General features: G+C 49.2%; 1 protein-coding gene across 5 annotated transcripts in view; it reads left to right on the top strand.

The window, feature by feature from the left end:
* The window catches only part of LOC140396632 (alpha-(1,6)-fucosyltransferase), a 1,055,147-nt gene that overhangs the window by 628,154 nt on the left and 410,918 nt on the right, over positions 1-16,075 (top strand). For all 5 annotated transcript variants that reach the window (XM_072485445.1, XM_072485437.1, XM_072485429.1 and 2 more), the window contains one exon: positions 10,552-10,616. The gene's annotated coding sequence lies outside the window, so the exon portion shown is untranslated. The remainder of the gene's footprint in view (positions 1-10,551; positions 10,617-16,075) is intronic.

The following is a 16,075-nucleotide window of genomic DNA, read 5'->3' as shown; positions in this document are numbered from 1 at the left end:
GTGCCATTAAATCATCATAATTGGCAAGGAGATTAATTGCAAATTCCCATTGTGCGTTAGAAGTAGGGTGTTTGCACAACAGAGATGAGGAGATGAGGAGGCAAGAGAGTGTGTCCGAGCGAGAGTGTTTCAGGAAGACTGGTGGTGGTGAGGTGGGGGGTGGTATTTAGAGGGCAGTGCCTCTTTGAGGTTATGTGGGGTGAGGGTAAACTCTTACAAATGTTGAGCAATTTAGAATGGGGGAGAATGTTGTATGCGTGTGGTTCAGGATGGAAAACATAGCAATGCTGAATGACTGAGGGTTGCAGGATATTTTGCTGGCTGGGGGTTTAGTTTGTAATTGAACTTCTATAGATGCTATGAAAGGAAAGGTCAGATTCTCTGCTTCATCAGGGTGAAGGCAGGGTGGTATTTTCAGTCTTTCTCGTCATCTACTTGGATGCAGTGTCATTGCATTTGGAAATATCACAGTTCAAAGCTACAAGGGGCAGTTTTGGTTGCTGGCAAACGCTACGTAATTGATAAGCTTCATCAGAAAATCTGCATTCTGATGGGGTTAGCTAAATAAAAACTCCCCTGAGGGAAGTGTTAGAACTTATTTTAAATAACCGAGAGCATTGGTTTTTCAGTGAAATGAAAGAAACCGGGTGTTAACTGCAGACACAGTACAGCACTTAATTACATTTTGCCGAAGCACTGGATAGATAAAAGACACAAATTTAATAAGTTGTGGGATTTGATTCTGTCTGCAGTCAATTTCAAAAGATTTCTCGACTTCGAATCTTTCGCAGTGGCAAAAGTAGCAGTACAAGAGGTCCCAGAGCTGGTATCTCTTCTCCGTATGAATGTTCAAAACAAAAATGGTCTTTATCTTACTTGCATTCTTGTCATATCTTTAAGAGAGAAAAATATCCTTCATCGCATGGCGGAAGTTTAATCAAAAGGAAAATCTATGGCTAGCCAAAGAGTAAGATAGCAGGAGGAGTGTCCCAATTGCTTGATCAAAGAGGTTGGTTTTAATGGATGAGTGGAAGGTTGAGGGATATTGAGAGGGAATTTAACTGATTTAACCAATGTCTGTATTAAAAGAAGGATGTTTTCACAGTTCCATCTATTTATTCTCCTTAATATCAGTTTGTGGTATTAGCAAGACAGGGAGCTGAGGGAATTTAATGGCAAGCAACCTATCCATTGTTAGGAGGAACTTCTTCACCCAAAGGGTTGTGAATCTATGGAATTCCTTGCCCAGTGAAGCAGTTGAGGCTCCTTCATTAAATGTTTTTAAGATAAGGATAGATAGTTTTTTGAAGAATAAAGGGATTAAGGGTTATGGTGTTCGGGCCGGAAAGTGGAGCGGAGTCCACAAAAGATCAGCCATGATCTCATTGAATGGTGGAGCAGGCTCGAGGGGCCAGATGGCCTACTCCTGCTTCTAGTTCTTATGTTCTTATGTCATGGAGCAGAGAGGTAACAAGCACAGTGTGAAATAAATCTGTTTGCACATTTAAATCTCAATGTGTTGCAATGATTCTCCATTATTTCATGCTTGCAAATTGTACACCTGTTGGGAAGATTTTTGGATTCAGACTTAACAGGTCCTGTGCTGTGTTTTTTTACTTTCAGAACAGATGTGGTGTCTATTGCTAAGATTAATCGCAGCAAGACCGTTTTTAAGCAAACATCCATATTTTGGGAACTCCCATTTGATCTTCAGCAGTCAGGTGAGGTTGTAGCCAGTGTTCCCTCCTCAAGCAGCCTCGGTGTTATTTGGGAATGTGACTATGATTCACATGTTTTACACATGCAGGAGCCCATAAGCAGCAATGAGTTCAGTGTCGAGTTGATCTGTTTCTCTGGTGTTGATTAAATGAGGAATCTTGGCTTCAATCAAACCCTACTCCCAATATTGTCGGAATATTCTTGGGATGGAGTTTAATTCCCTCCCCCCCATGGTGATTTTGGTGGTGGGAGGCATTTAATCACATGGGAGAGTGAGGCATTTAATCATGTGGGGGTGGGGGTGGCGTGGGGTCCCCACCCCCTCCCCACATCTGCCCTGATTAAATCTGTGGTGGAAAGACCTATGGGCAGCCTTCTCGCCCGTCTGGCAATTGAAGTTCTTAAGTGAGCAATTAGCGGGACCTCCGGTGGCGGCTATGGTGTGAGTGGTCGTGCATTTGGCAGCTCCCACTCCAGGGTGTTTTTTTGGACCTTTTCCCCGTTTTTAGGGTGGATGTTTTGTGGAAAAAAGGTGTAGGGGTGACTGGAGGAATGTTTGACTCCACTGGTGGGGCTGGGGGATAGATCCACAGACCAGATGTGGGTCGAGAAGAAGGGAGCAGTTGGAGCAACAGAATCTTTGTGCACCACAGGTCAAGATGGCGAAGGGTAAAGGGTCTACCTTGCCTGCCCAATGGTGGACTTTTTAAATGAAAAGTTTAGGCGACAGAGGAGGGAGGCCCGGGAGGACCTAACCAAGGCGGTGGAGTGGTCAAAAGCGGGAATTGACCAGCTGGAGTAGAGGCTGGAGTCCCAGAGCTAGGCTATTCGGAAAGTGGAGGGGAGGCGGTGGGGATGCACAAGGAACAGCTTGCCTTGTTGGCGGCCGAGATAGGTGTGATGTGGCAGACTCAGCAGTGGCTAAAGGAGAAGGTGGAGGACTTGGAGAACCACTCCCGGAGGCAGAACCTAAGAATCGTGGGGATGCCTGAAGGCATCGAGGGGACGGACGCTGGCACATATGTGGCCAAGATGTTGGAAAAGTTGATGGGGAGGGGGGCCTTTGACTGGCCCCTTGTAATCGACCGAGTGCACAGGGCGCTGATGAGGAAGCCGCACGCGAATGAGCAGCCGAGGGCGATGGTGGTGCGTCTTCGCCGGTTCCTGTGCAAGAAGAAAATACTGAGATGGGTGAGGCAGATGAGGAGATACACCTGGGATGGGAGTGAGCTTCTGTACCAGGACCTGGGCACGGGCCTGGTGTAGAGGAGGGGCGGATTTAATCGGGTGAAGGCCACCCTCTTTAAAAAGGGGGTGAGGTTTGGGATGTTGTACCCAGCTCGCCTCTGGGTGACTTGTAATAGCTTATTTTGGGACACCAGAGGAGGCGATGGAGTTTTTAAGAGTCAATGAGCTGACATGAGGAGGAGGAGATTGAACTGTGGAGGAGGTGTGAGGTGATGGGTGCTTTTTCTGTCCGTTTTTTCCTGTATCTTTCTTTTTTGTTGGTTGTTGGAGAATGTTTCTCCTTCCAAGATGTTTTGTTGCGATTGAGGGTGAGTGCACCTTTTCTTTCTCTTGTTGCATTGTTGTATGTGAGGTGGGCTAGCGGGGAGGGGGGGAATCAATGGGGGGAGGGGGGGTAGGACGCTTAGGCGCCTTGGGCGAGGGCAGCCAGGCTAGCTGAGCGGGCTAGTTAATGGGAGCGCAGTGGGAGTTGACCAGGTGGTTATTGAAGCAGAGGGGGATGGGGTAGTTGTTTTGTTTAAGGGAAGAGAGGAGGCTGCTGACAAAGGTGTTGTTGTTGTGGCATGAGTGGGAGTGGTGTCGGTGGACACCTGAGGGTGGGCCTGGAGGGTCGCGTGGCATGGACCGGGGGCTGGCCTACGAAGGGGTATGGTTGATCGGCAGGGAAGGGGTGCGGCGTGCCATCTGACCAGGTTGGTCACACGGAACGCGAGGGGGCTGAATGGGCCAGTTAAAAGGTTGTGTGTTTTCACGCACCTGAGGAGCTTGAAAGCAGATGTGGCTTTTTTACCAGAAACACATTTGAAGATGAGGGATCAGACAAGGCTAAGGAAAGGACGGGAAGGGCAAGTCTTCCATTTGGGATTAGACATGAAGACGCGGGGGTGGCGGTGCTGGTAAATAAACGGGTGATGTTTGAGGTGGGGAATAAGGTAGCAGATTCGGGGGCAGGTTCGTGATGGTGAGTGGGAAGTTGGAGGGGATGCCAGTGGTCCTGGTAAATGTTTATGCCCCAAATAGGGACAGATGTGGAGTTTATGAGGCGAGTGCTGGGTAAGATCCTGGATCTGGACTCGCACCCTCGTATTGTGGGGGGGCTTTAACATGGTCATTGATCCAGGGTTGAACCGGTCGAGCCCGAGGTCGGGGAGGGTGTAGGCGGTGGCGAAAGAGCTGAAGGGGTTTATGGAGTGCACGGGGGTGTGGAGGTTTGGGAGGCCGAGGGCGAAGGAGTTTGCGTACTTCTCCCATGTGCACAAGGTGTACTCTCGGATTGTTTTTTTTGTGGTGGATAAGATGTTTTTGGCGGAGATGGTCGACTCGGGGCATTCGGCAATCGTGGTTTGAGACCACACGCCGCATTGGGTGGACCTGCAAGTGGACCGGGTGTGGGGTGGGGCGGGGGGGGGGGGGCAGTGCCCACAGTGGAGGCTGGACAAAGGGTTGTCGGATGAGGAGGTATGTGAGCGGGTCAGGGCCGCCATTCGGGGGTATGTGGAACTGAACGATACAGATGACTTCTCGGCTGCCACGTTGTGGGAGGCACTCAAGGCAGTGATTGGGGGAGAGTTCATATTGATCCGGACACAGAGGGAGAAGGAGGAGCGAGCAGAGATGGCAAGGCTGCTGGACAAGTTTCTGTGGGTGGGTAGGAGGTATTCAGAGGCCGTGGAGGCGGGATTGTTTAAGGAGAGGTAGAAGCTCCATCTGGAGTTTGGGTTGGTGTCCACAGTAGGGCAATTGCGGAGGGTCAGAGAGGCAGTGTATGAGTACGGGGAGAAGGCTAGTAGGATGCTGGCTCACCAGCTCAGGAAGCAGGAGGCGGTGAGGGAGATTAGAAGGGTGAATGATGGTAGGGGTGGTGTGCTTTGGACCCGGTGGGGGTGAACGGGGTATTTGAGGAGTTTTACAGGAGGCTTTATAAATCGGAGCCCCTGGCTGGGGGGTAGGGAACGCGGGAATTGGACGGATCATGGACATTGTGGTGGAATTCGGCCAGTTTTCCGATCCAAGTGAGGAGGCAGAGAGGAGATTGGGTGAGCTGCCGTTTAAGGTAGTGGGGGTGAGTTTCAGGTTATCTGGGCATCGGGGTGGCGCGGGGATGGGAGCAATTACATAAATTGAATTTGGCCCAGTTGGTGTAGCAAATGAAGGGAGATTTCAAGAGGTGGGACGTGCTCCTGCTGTCTCCCGCTGTCATGGTGGGTGCAGCCCATGAGGATGACGGTACTCACAAGGTTTCGTTTTGTGTTCCAGAACCTTCCGATTTGTATTTCAAAGACCTTCTTTAGGAAGATCAATACATTGATCTTGAGATTTGTGTGGACGGGGAAAGCCTCACAGGTGAAGAAGGTGCTGCTGGAGCTGGAACGTGATGGGGAGCAGGTTGGCCATGCCAAATTTGATAAACTATTACTGGGCAGAAAATATAGCCATGGTAAGGAAGTGGGTAGTGGGGGAGCAGATGGAGGCAGCCTCGTGTAAGGGCACTAGCTTGGGAGCTTTGTTGACAGCGCCTCTCCCGTTCTCGCTGGCCAGGTACTCCACAGGTCCGGTAGTGGTGCTGGCCCTGACAGTGTGGGGACAGTGGCGTCAGCAGCTGAGGCTGGAGGGGGCCTCGGTTTAGGCACCGATTTGTGGGAATCACAGGTTTGTTCCGGGGGGTTGGTCGCGGGGTTCCGGGGATGGTGGCAGGAGGGGATTGAGCGGTTTGGAGGCCTATTCGTGGTCTCAAGCTTTGAAGGGACTGATAGAGGAGTATGAGCCGCCCAGCGGGAATGGGTTCCGGTACTTACAGGTGCAAAACTATGTGAGGAAACAGGTGCCGTCCTTTCCTGACCTGCCAGTCCAGGGGTTGCAGAACAAGGTGGTGTCGAAAGCGGGGGTTGGTGAGGGTAGGGTGTTGGAGATTTACAAAGAATTAGTGGACTGGGAGGGCGCTGTGGTAGGAGAAGTTAAGCGGAAGTGGGAGGAAGAGCCGGGGTGGGTGTCGGAGGCTGGGTTATGGGAGGAGGCTCTGAGAAGGGTGAACTCATCCTCTTCGTGCGCTGGGCTTAGCCTCATTCAATTTAAAGTAGTTCACAGGGCGCATATGATGGTGGTCAGAATGAGCAGGTTTTTTGAGGGGTGGAGGATACGTGTGGGCCAGGGGCCCCGCGAACCATGTCCACATGTTTTGGGCCTGTCCAATGCTGGAGGGATTTTGGTGGGGGTTCACTGACGTGATGTTTGAGGATGAAGGTGGTCTCGAGTCCAGAAGTGGCAATTTATGGAGTGTCAGAAGTCCCGGGAGTCCAGCAGGGTGAGTGAGGCCGATGTTTTGCCCTTTGTCTCTCTGGTAGCCCGGAGACGGATCCTGTTGGGATGGAGAGACTCGGGGCCGCAGAAACTGGGTGTATGGCTGAGCGGCCTCGTGGAATTCCTCAGGCTGGAAAAAAATCAAGTTCGCCTTGAGAAGGTAGAGGGTAGGTGCAGGGGTTTGCTCACCCTCCCTCCCCCCTCACAGCATCCCCACCCTGTCATCTCCCTGCCACCATTACTGACCTGTGACCTGGGTCCTACACTGATCCTGGGCCTCAGCTGAGTGCAAAGCGCCCAGTAACTATCGCTGCCCTGTTATGTGCCTGATTGGTACCTAATACAGTGGATCCTCCTGAAAAGGGATGACCCGAGGTTCCCACCAGCTCCCCAATTGGTAAGACTCTGATCACTTACATTAAATACCATCCATGATGCCTTATCTGCAGGGAGTGACGGATTGCAAAATCATTTCTAGAAATGCAACTTTTAATTTTAAGGAATTATAGAATAAATGACAGTTTTAAACTAAAACGAGGAATCATCACTCACGACTTGGAAGGTCTGAGCACAGTTGATAATCTATTTAGGCCGCAGATCAAAATGTTTAGAAAGACTAAGCTTCAATTACAGAGTAGGCTGTATGAAGTGTAAAATTCTTCAAATCCTTGTTCTCTGACTGAACTATTCAACACCCCTCTAATGCTAATATAGTGACAAAATGTACTGTAAATCCACCCCTCAAGTTGGGAGCAGCTGGAGCCAAGTCTGTGCAGTGACCCCTCTGTTGGTTTGGTAAACAGCATCATGAGACTACACAGCGAGCACTACATAATGAACTGGAGTTTAGAAGGCTGAGAGGAGATCTGATTGAAACGAATCAAATTCTAACAGGGAGGATATTTTCCCTGATTGGGGAATCTATACCCAGGGGACACAATCTCAGGGTACAGGTAGACCATTCAGGGCTGAGATGAAGAAACATTCCTTCACTCAAAGGGTAGTGAACCAGTGGAATTCGCTACCATAGAAGGCCATGGAGGCCAAGTCACTCAATGTGTTCAAGACAGAGATAGAGGAATGTGGCATTGAGGTGACGATCAGCCATGATCATATTGAATGACAGAACAGGCTCGAAGGCCGAAGGGCCTCCTCCTGCTCCTAGTTTCTCTGAATTGAGTCAAAGCATATCCAGGTGTTTGCAGTTGCCAAATACAGTCCATTTTGAAAAAAATAATAATGTTATTCAGTCATGGGAAATGGGTATTGCTGGCTGGTGAAAATGGTTTCTTCCCCCTCCCCCATCCACTTGAGGAAGGGTACTTTGCCGGCAATGAGTTAACTACTTGAACATTGGAATTTGCACCTTCAGGATAACCTTCCCTTGCAGTGAGCAAGTTGCATTGAAAGATGCTTGTTCTTTTCTTTTCGTGACGCAATGCTGCATTTGTGTGAAATAGAGTGTGTGTGTGCTTGCATGTGTGTGGATATTATGAGCATGGATAGGAAGGTGAGTCCACATTGAATTGCGTACAAACCGCGCAAAGCAATTCTATGTACGAAAGAACTCAGCATATTTTGGCCAGGTCCACACACCGACAGGAATCATGTTTGCTGCGGATTGGTCATATGAGCAACCAGTTCAAATCTTGTATATTAAACATTGCAGGCCCAAGCTTTCCTTTGCAGAGTTGGCTTTTCTTCAAGATTAGGACGGTTATTAATCAAATGGAGACATTATGAACAGGTTAGTTAATCGGTGACTAAGGAAGAAATTAATCAGGATGTGGAGAAGAATAGGAGCTAATGTAAAACTGGAGCTAATGCAGCAACAGGATCAGTAACCAAGGTAAAATGAAAATGCTGTGCCTGTGAATTTCTTCGTTGGAAATAGATGGAAAAGGTGGAGTGAGTAGTAAGAAAGTAGACGCTGGTATTGAAAAGCTGGAGGAAACCCACGCAGGCGCGGGGAGAATGTGAGAACTCTTGCAGTCACTTGAGGTCAGAATTTAACCCAGGTCCCTGGCGCTGTGAGGCAGCAGCAGAGATAACCACCGTGCCACAGTGCCGCCGTTCTTGCGCTAAAGGTGAATGAGGTTCAAACCAAGGTGCGGCATTTGAATGTGTTCGGTTTCCGGATTTATGTATAAAGGATACGCGAGCTGTACTTGAAACCAGTTCAAGTACTGGTTTGGTGGGCTGGTTTAGCACAGTGGGCTAAATAGCTGGCTTGTAATGCAGAACAAGGCAGCAGCGCGGGTTCAATTCCCGTACCGGCCTCCCCGAACAGGCGCCGGAATGTGGCGACTAGGGGCTTTTCACAGTAACTTCATTGAAGCCTACTTGTGACAATAAGCGATTTTCATTTTGTCTTGATAAATACATGAATAGGATGGGAATAGAGGAATACGGCCCCGGAAGTGGAGAACATTTTAGGGTAGACGGGCAGCCTGGTCGGTGAAGACTTGGAGGGCCGAAGTTCCTGTGCTGTTCTTTTCTTTGTTCTTTGTGCAGGGTTCAGTGAGAAGGCGTGGTGGCACAGTGGTTAGCTGGGACCCGGCATCAATTCCGGCCTCGGGTCACTGTCTGTGTAACATTTGCACACTCTCTCCGAGTCTGCATTGGTTTCCTCCGGGTGCTCCGGTTTCCTCCCACAGCCCAAAGATGTGCAGGTTAGGTGGATTGGCCATGATAAATTGCCCTTAGTGTCCAAAGATGTGTAGGTTATGTGGATTAGCCATGCTAAAACTGCCCCTTAGTATCCAAGGATATGCAGGTTAGGTGAGATTACAGGGATAGGGCAGAGAAGTGGGCCCAAGTACTGTGCTTGGAGCAGACTTGATGGCCAAATGGCCTTCTTCTGCCCTATATGTATTCTATGGCACCAGGTGCATTGCTCATTTGGAGAGCTGGTGCAGACATGGCAGGCTGAATGGTTTCCTCCTGTGCTGCAACAAATCTGTCATTTCTACTCTGCACAAAGGCAGGTCCTTGGTTCATTGCTGGTGCTTTTTCCTGAGCAATGTTCTTGTTTTTTGTCCCCTCCATGGTGAGTTTTAAAGGGAGGAGGCAGTTCACGTGTCTACCTCAGCCAGAACGGGAATCAAACTCACACGGTTGGCATTAATCTGGGCTAATTGGCCCCGCACTATGGAACTGTGCTTCAGCATAATCTATTTTTTGCAGGAAGGGAGAGAAAAGAACTTTATACAATGCAAGGAATTATCCTTGAAAGAGTGGAAATTGGCCAACAGCTAATTTATTGCAAGATAAGCAGTTTCATACACACACGGTAAGATTCACAGCTGGTAAGGTCATGGAGGGAAAGAGAAGCTATTCTCAACTGTGAAATGGCACATTTACTTAAATAGTACACTTACCTTGGAAATTTTTTGTGACCGAAAATAATGATGTGATAATAATATATTATCACATTACTTCTAACAGCAGTCTTGTTGTTAACACTGCTGGTGAGGCAAGCCTGCTGCCATTTCAAATCACTGGGATGCACAACAACTGGTGAGATTTTGTGGGTTCCTCTTGAGGTGGCGGCATGTTAGTAGCAGTATAAACATTGCCAAAGATGCAAAATCTTCTTTGACTGTGGGCAGGCAGTGATATGGAAGAGCAGACTTGGAAAGCTTGTTAATGTTCTGTAATTGTATTGTTAAGGTTAAAGATAAAAAGCTGAAGGGTATTGATTGATTAAGTATCTTGAGCACATATAAAGAGGAACTGCCCCTTTAAGGAGCTGTAAATTTGATAAATTGCTAATTAACTTTTTTTTTTATTGGTATACTCGAGTATAAAGAGAATCATATTGCTACTCAAAAGAGTATAAAAAAGGGACTGGTGGGGCACTGGGATGTTTGTAGGAAGGAGGCACGCAATGCTGCTGATTTCTGTGACTAAACCAACCTTGAAGAAAGCAGGTTTCTGTCTAGATTCATTCTTCACCACCTGACTTGGATTCCTTACAACACAATTCAACAGCTACAAATAACTATCTGTTTGCCCACTTCTCCAGTGCTGTGGAATGCACCAAACAGTATTAAAGAGTGGCTTCCACTGCATGGGCAGCCCTGCTGAACCTGGTTATTGAGGTGACTTTAAAAAAGCCTGCAGTGCTTTATATTCTATGGAGGTCCTCCAGCAGAGGTTCCTTTGATTCCTGAAAAGGATGTCTTTCAAAGACCAATGTTGCTGTTTTCCCACAGGGGTGTGATGAATTGATATTTCTGTTTAATGGGATTGACTCTTAAAAATCTCTTTTCCTTCTTCCCTTAGGGAGACGACAACCCAGCCTTGTAGAAATTTCTAGCTCAGTTTTGCCCGCAGCGGCCTGTGTTGAGGTAAGCCTGGATTTCGTCACTCCTAAACCTATCCAAGCCAGTGAATTGGGATTAAAAACATACACTAGTGTCCCAGGGTCAAATGTAATTTATTTCTTGGCCACGGTGAATGTTTTCCCCATGACCGTATGTGCCATTTTTGAAGTGTCCCTTCTAGAAACTGCTGTAAGAGATTGAAAGCAGAACATCAGGTGACAACTTGGAAGATGTTTTGAAATCTGAGGAACTGTTTTTTGGTCAGAATATTACACCAGATCATAGGGCATAACGTAATTTCTCTGAACAGTGTGCCCCAGCGAGAATTGTTATTTCAAATTTTCTGGTAAAGCATATGAGGTTGTTTTGTTTTTCCCTGGAACACTACTAGTTGCTGAAATAATAGGCTTCCAAATAGAAAATAGTTTGCACAGAATTTTTTAGCAGAGTATTGTACCCTCTAGGTCTCTAACTGGATTTATTGCTTTTTAAACAAGGTAAAAGCCCTTTTTAGATACACGGCTGCTCTGCCTATTGAATTGTACAGTGCTCAAATAGAATTCTGTGTGCATTTTCTCTGGGATAAACAGGTAGATACTATTCACATGCAAGTAAGTTACACTTCACTGAGTAACTGCATTTCGATATAGATCTGCTGCATTTATATCTTTGGTTAATATTTTTTTTAAAAATATTTGTTTTTGGAATGTGGATGCCAGATGCATGAGAATAGCACCACCTCCAAGTCACTCACCATCGTGACTTGAAAATATGTCGCTGTTCCTTCACTGTCGCCGGGTCAAAATTCTGGGACTCCCTCCCCAACAGCACTGCAGGTATACTTGTACCACATGGACTGCAGCGGTTCAAGAAGGAAGCGCACCACCACCTTCCCAAGGATAATTAGGGATGGGCATTAAACGCTGGCGTCGCCAGCAACAAACATGTCCTGTAGCAAAAAAAATCTGAGTCGTTGGCTAGGCCAGCATTTATTGCCCTTCCCTATTTGCCCTTGAAGAGATGGTGTTCAGCTGCCTCCTTGAAGCACTGCAGTCCATGTAGCATAGGCACACCCACAGTGCTGTTAGGAAGAGATTTTGACCCAGTGAATGGCAATATATTTCCAAGTCGGGATGGGTGTGGCTTGGAGGGGAACTTGCAGCTGGTGGCACTCCCTTTCATCTGCTGCCCTTGTCCTTCTAGGTTGTAGAGGTCACAGGTGGAAGTGCTGTTAAAGGAGCTTTGGCAATTTGCTGCTGTACATTATAAACGGTACACTGGTTGAGGGAGTGAGTGTTCAAGTTGATGGCTAGGGTGTCAGTCAAGCAGGCTTCTTGATTGTGAAAGATGTTGTCGTGTTGGGTGCTCTGCTACATAGACGAACCAACACGGTTACGGAAGGTACAACTCAGTTTTATTGCTAACAATTATTAACATTTGTAACCTGGTTGCTGTGGTTCATTCATACCCTCTAACCTGTGGACCCAGCCCTAACACTATCTTGGAGAGGCACTCAGCACATGGTGAATGTCTGAGTGGCTTGTTGTGAGCTCTGTGCCCTGAGCTGTCTCCTGCTGGAATGAATCGGAAGTGTCGTGTTCCCCGTTTTATAGTGTGTCTGCTCTTGCTTGTGATTGGCTGTGATGTTGCATGCGTATTGATTGGTCCGTTGATCTGACCATCAGTGTGTATGTGTGTTTTCACCATGATGTTTATCTGAATATCATGACATCCTCCCTTTTTTACAAGAATATGTGCCTATGTGGTTATAAATAGAGATGTGTACTGAGTGCAGCTGAATGTGTGTGTGTGCAATATCTACAACATGTACATGAGGCTAATCTATATACATAGGAAGGTGTCAGATGCAACATAGCAACGAGGTTGTACCATCAACAAAACAAGTGTAAACGTCAAGCATCAAAACGAACTCCTGTAACGACAAAAGAGAAACTTATTAACATAGTGGCATAAAACTTTTAGTGAGTCCAATGGTCAAACAGGCTCATAAGTCGAGCCTAGTAGGTGGACGATGAATTCGGGTTGACCGTTAGGGTGGCACACCATTCATCACCCGGATTGCCACTCTTCACTGGCATCGGCTGGTGGGTCCTGCTTGGAGACATCCGGTTCCTGTCGATGACCGCAACGCGGAAGGCTTCCCGGTCGTCTGTATCGTCGGTCTGTATATCATCCGGGTATGATTCGGAGTATGGAGGTTGAATGGTCCGCACGACCCTGCGAGGCTGTCGGAATTGGGGAGCGTTGGCAGGTTGAGCTGCTCGGCAGCAGGCAGCGTAGTGGCCCATCCTGCCACAGCGGAGGCATTGTCGGTTCTTTGCTGGACATTGCCGCTTTAAATGTGCGGATCGACAGTTGCCGCACGTCGTGACGTCATGGCGTTCGTTGCGCCATCGTGCATGCGCTGTTCGGTCCTGCGTAGAGCGCGTCACGTCCCTCTGCGTCGATGTCTCTTTTGGTGCGTACAAGCGCGGGGGCCGCGAAAATGGCCACCCCCGTCCGGGCCGCGGGCCGGGAGGAACTCGATGGACTGGACCCGCTCGGCCTCGTAGGACCCCTGCCCTGCCGATTCGGCCGCGTAGGAACCCAGCCGTGCCGATTCGGCCGCTTGGAATTGGGAGTAGCGGCTGGTCGCGTTTTCATGGAGGACGCAGGCTTCGATGGCGGTGGCTAGGGTGAGACTTTTTATCTTGAGGAGCTGCTGGCGTAGGGCACCCGAGGTGACACCAAAAAAGATCTGGTCCCGAATCATGGAATCGGAGGTGGCCTCGTAACCGCAGGACTGCGCGAGGATACGGAGGTGTGTCAGGAAAGATTGAAAAGGTTCATCCTTACCCTGCAGGCGCTGCTGGAAGAGGTACCTCTCGAAACTCTCATTTACCTCGACGCTGAAGTGTTGCTCGAGTTTGAGAAGGACCGTCTTGTACTTCGTCTTGTCCTCACCTTCTGCGAACACCAGGGAGTTGTAGATGTGGATGGCGTGTTGCTCTGCCGTGGAGAGGAGGAGGGTGATTTTCCTGGTGTCCGAAGCATTCTCCCTTTCTGTGGCTTCTAGGAAGAACTGGAAGCGCTGTTTAAACAGCTTCCAGTTGACGCCGAGGTTTCCAGTGATTTGGAGCGACTGCGGCGGGCTGATGGTGTCCATGGCGCAGGATGGTGGATTCCTTAAGATGTGTAGGTAGGTCTCACAGTTACTGGGTTCCAAACCTGGTACTATGTCGTGTTGGGTGCTCTGCTACATGGACGAACCAACACGGTTGCGGATGGTACAATTCAGTTTTATTACTAACAGTAATAACATCTGTAAACTGGTTACTGTGGTTCGTTCCTTACCCTCTAACCTGTGGACCCAGCCCTAACGCTATCTTGGAGAGGCACTCAGCACATGGTGAATGTCTGAGTGGCTTGCTGTGAGCTCTGTGCCCTGAGCTGTCTCCTGCTGGGATGAATCGAAAGTGTCGTGTTCCCTGTTTTATAGTGTGTCTGCTCTTGCTTGTGATTGGCTGTGATGTTGCGTGTGTATTGATTGGTCCGTTGATCTGTCCATCAGTGTGTATGTGTGTTTGCACCATGATGTTTATCTGAATATCATGACAGATGTGACTGAAGAAATGCATATATTTTCACACCCATATTATCATTAAGTAGTCGCTGATGGGTTATATCATGGATGTCATGTGATATCATTGAGAGATGTTAAGCTCTCTTTGCTTTGACCTAACAAGGTATCCGGGCCGGGATTCTCCGAGCCTCCCCGCCGAAATCGCTCTTGGCGCGGGGGCAGAGAATGGGGCCTCAGACCCGCGATCGGGTCCGACGCCGGGAAGCGACCGGCAGCAGTCACGCGGGCACGGTCGACCCGGCGCCGGTTGGGGGCCGTTGGCGATTCTCTGTGGTTGACCGGCCGAGTTCCCGCTGGCGTGGTTCATATATGGTTCCACCCGGCGGGAGCTCGCCGTCGTGGCTGCGGTGGCTGTCCTGGTGGGGGGGGGGGGGGGAGGGATCAGTCTCCGGGGGGGACTTCCACGATGGCCAGGCCCGCTATTGGGGCCACCGATCGGCGGCGCGCGCGCGATCTAGGAGGAACGGGGGGGGGAACTACCTTAGCTCGTCTAAGTAATAGTGACCATGAAACTATCATCAATTGTTGTAAAAACCAATCCAGTTCACCAATGTCCTTTAAGGAAGTAAATCTGCCATCCTTACCTGGTCTGGCCTACACATGACTCCAGACCCACAGCAGTCTGGTTGACTCTTAACAGCCCTTTGAAGTGGCTGAGCCAGACACTCAGTTCAAGGGCAATTAGGGAGGGGCAACAAATGCTGCCCTTTCCAGTGGCACCCACATCCCATGAACAAATAATAAATAAAAATTCCACTTCATTGTACTTCTGTCATTGCATTTGCCTCAAATGCTGGGAGGTGGGAAAATGTCAAGAATATCCTGTGCTGGATTCTTCATTTCAACAGCTAAGTGCCGGTGCCAGCGGTCTGCAACCCTCACCGATTCGGCACCGGTGAGGGGCTAGCAGCAGCGCCGGCTGAAACCCTCACTGCCCACGCTGAAAACGACCAGAGAATGGCCGGGTCCTGGCCGCGCATGCGCACGGCTGATGACCTGCACCGGTCACGCTGTACAACATAGCGCCGGCCGTACGTGACCCCAACACGTCAACCGCGACCCCACAGCTTACACCTTGGCCAACCCCTACCAGTCCCCCCAGCCCTTGCAGAAGCCCCACCGTCCAGTGACACGGATCCCGGACGAGTGTGGCGGCGCTGAACACAGTCCTCAGCTGCCACGCCCGGGCTCCCGTTAGGACCACATGCGTCCCGCACCGTTGGGAACTTGGCCCATCGGGGGCGGAGCATCACGGGCGGGCCTACTGCTGATGTGCCAACACCATTGAAACAGTGCGTGCCGCACGTCACGATGACGGCGGTTTGAAGGGGGCGGAGGATGGCTGACCGGCGTCAAACTGGCGCCGGCCCCGATTTCGGCGTGAAAATCCATTCTTTACACGATCACCGAACACGATTTTGGCGTCAGGCTACAGAGAATCCAGCCCCTTCTAAATTTTCCCTGGCCAAAGGAGTCACCAGCCTCTGAATTTCTAGCTCTCAATCTGTGCATGATGTATTCTTGTGTTCTGTGTTAATTCACTTTGGGAAGAATCAAGCTGACCTTAATGGGGTTAAAGTAAATTTGCATCAGTAGAACTGTTTTTAATTTGTGACTTTAGCAATTCATTAATGTCAGCTATGGTCCTGTGGTTGCGCTCTTGCCGGTGTGGGTTAAGGTTCCACTCTGGAACTTAGCTGACACTTCAGTGCTGTACTGAGGGAGTGCTGTACTAATAAAATCATCGAATCCCTACAGTGCAGACTGGGGCCATTCAGCCCATTGGGTCTGCACTGACCCACTCTCCAGCCCTATCCCGGTAACCCCACTTAACCTTTGG

Source organism: Scyliorhinus torazame, chromosome 2, assembly GCF_047496885.1.
Source record: "Scyliorhinus torazame isolate Kashiwa2021f chromosome 2, sScyTor2.1, whole genome shotgun sequence".
Taxonomy (NCBI): domain Eukaryota; kingdom Metazoa; phylum Chordata; class Chondrichthyes; order Carcharhiniformes; family Scyliorhinidae; genus Scyliorhinus; species Scyliorhinus torazame.
This window is presented reverse-complemented; position numbering and strand designations above follow the sequence as displayed.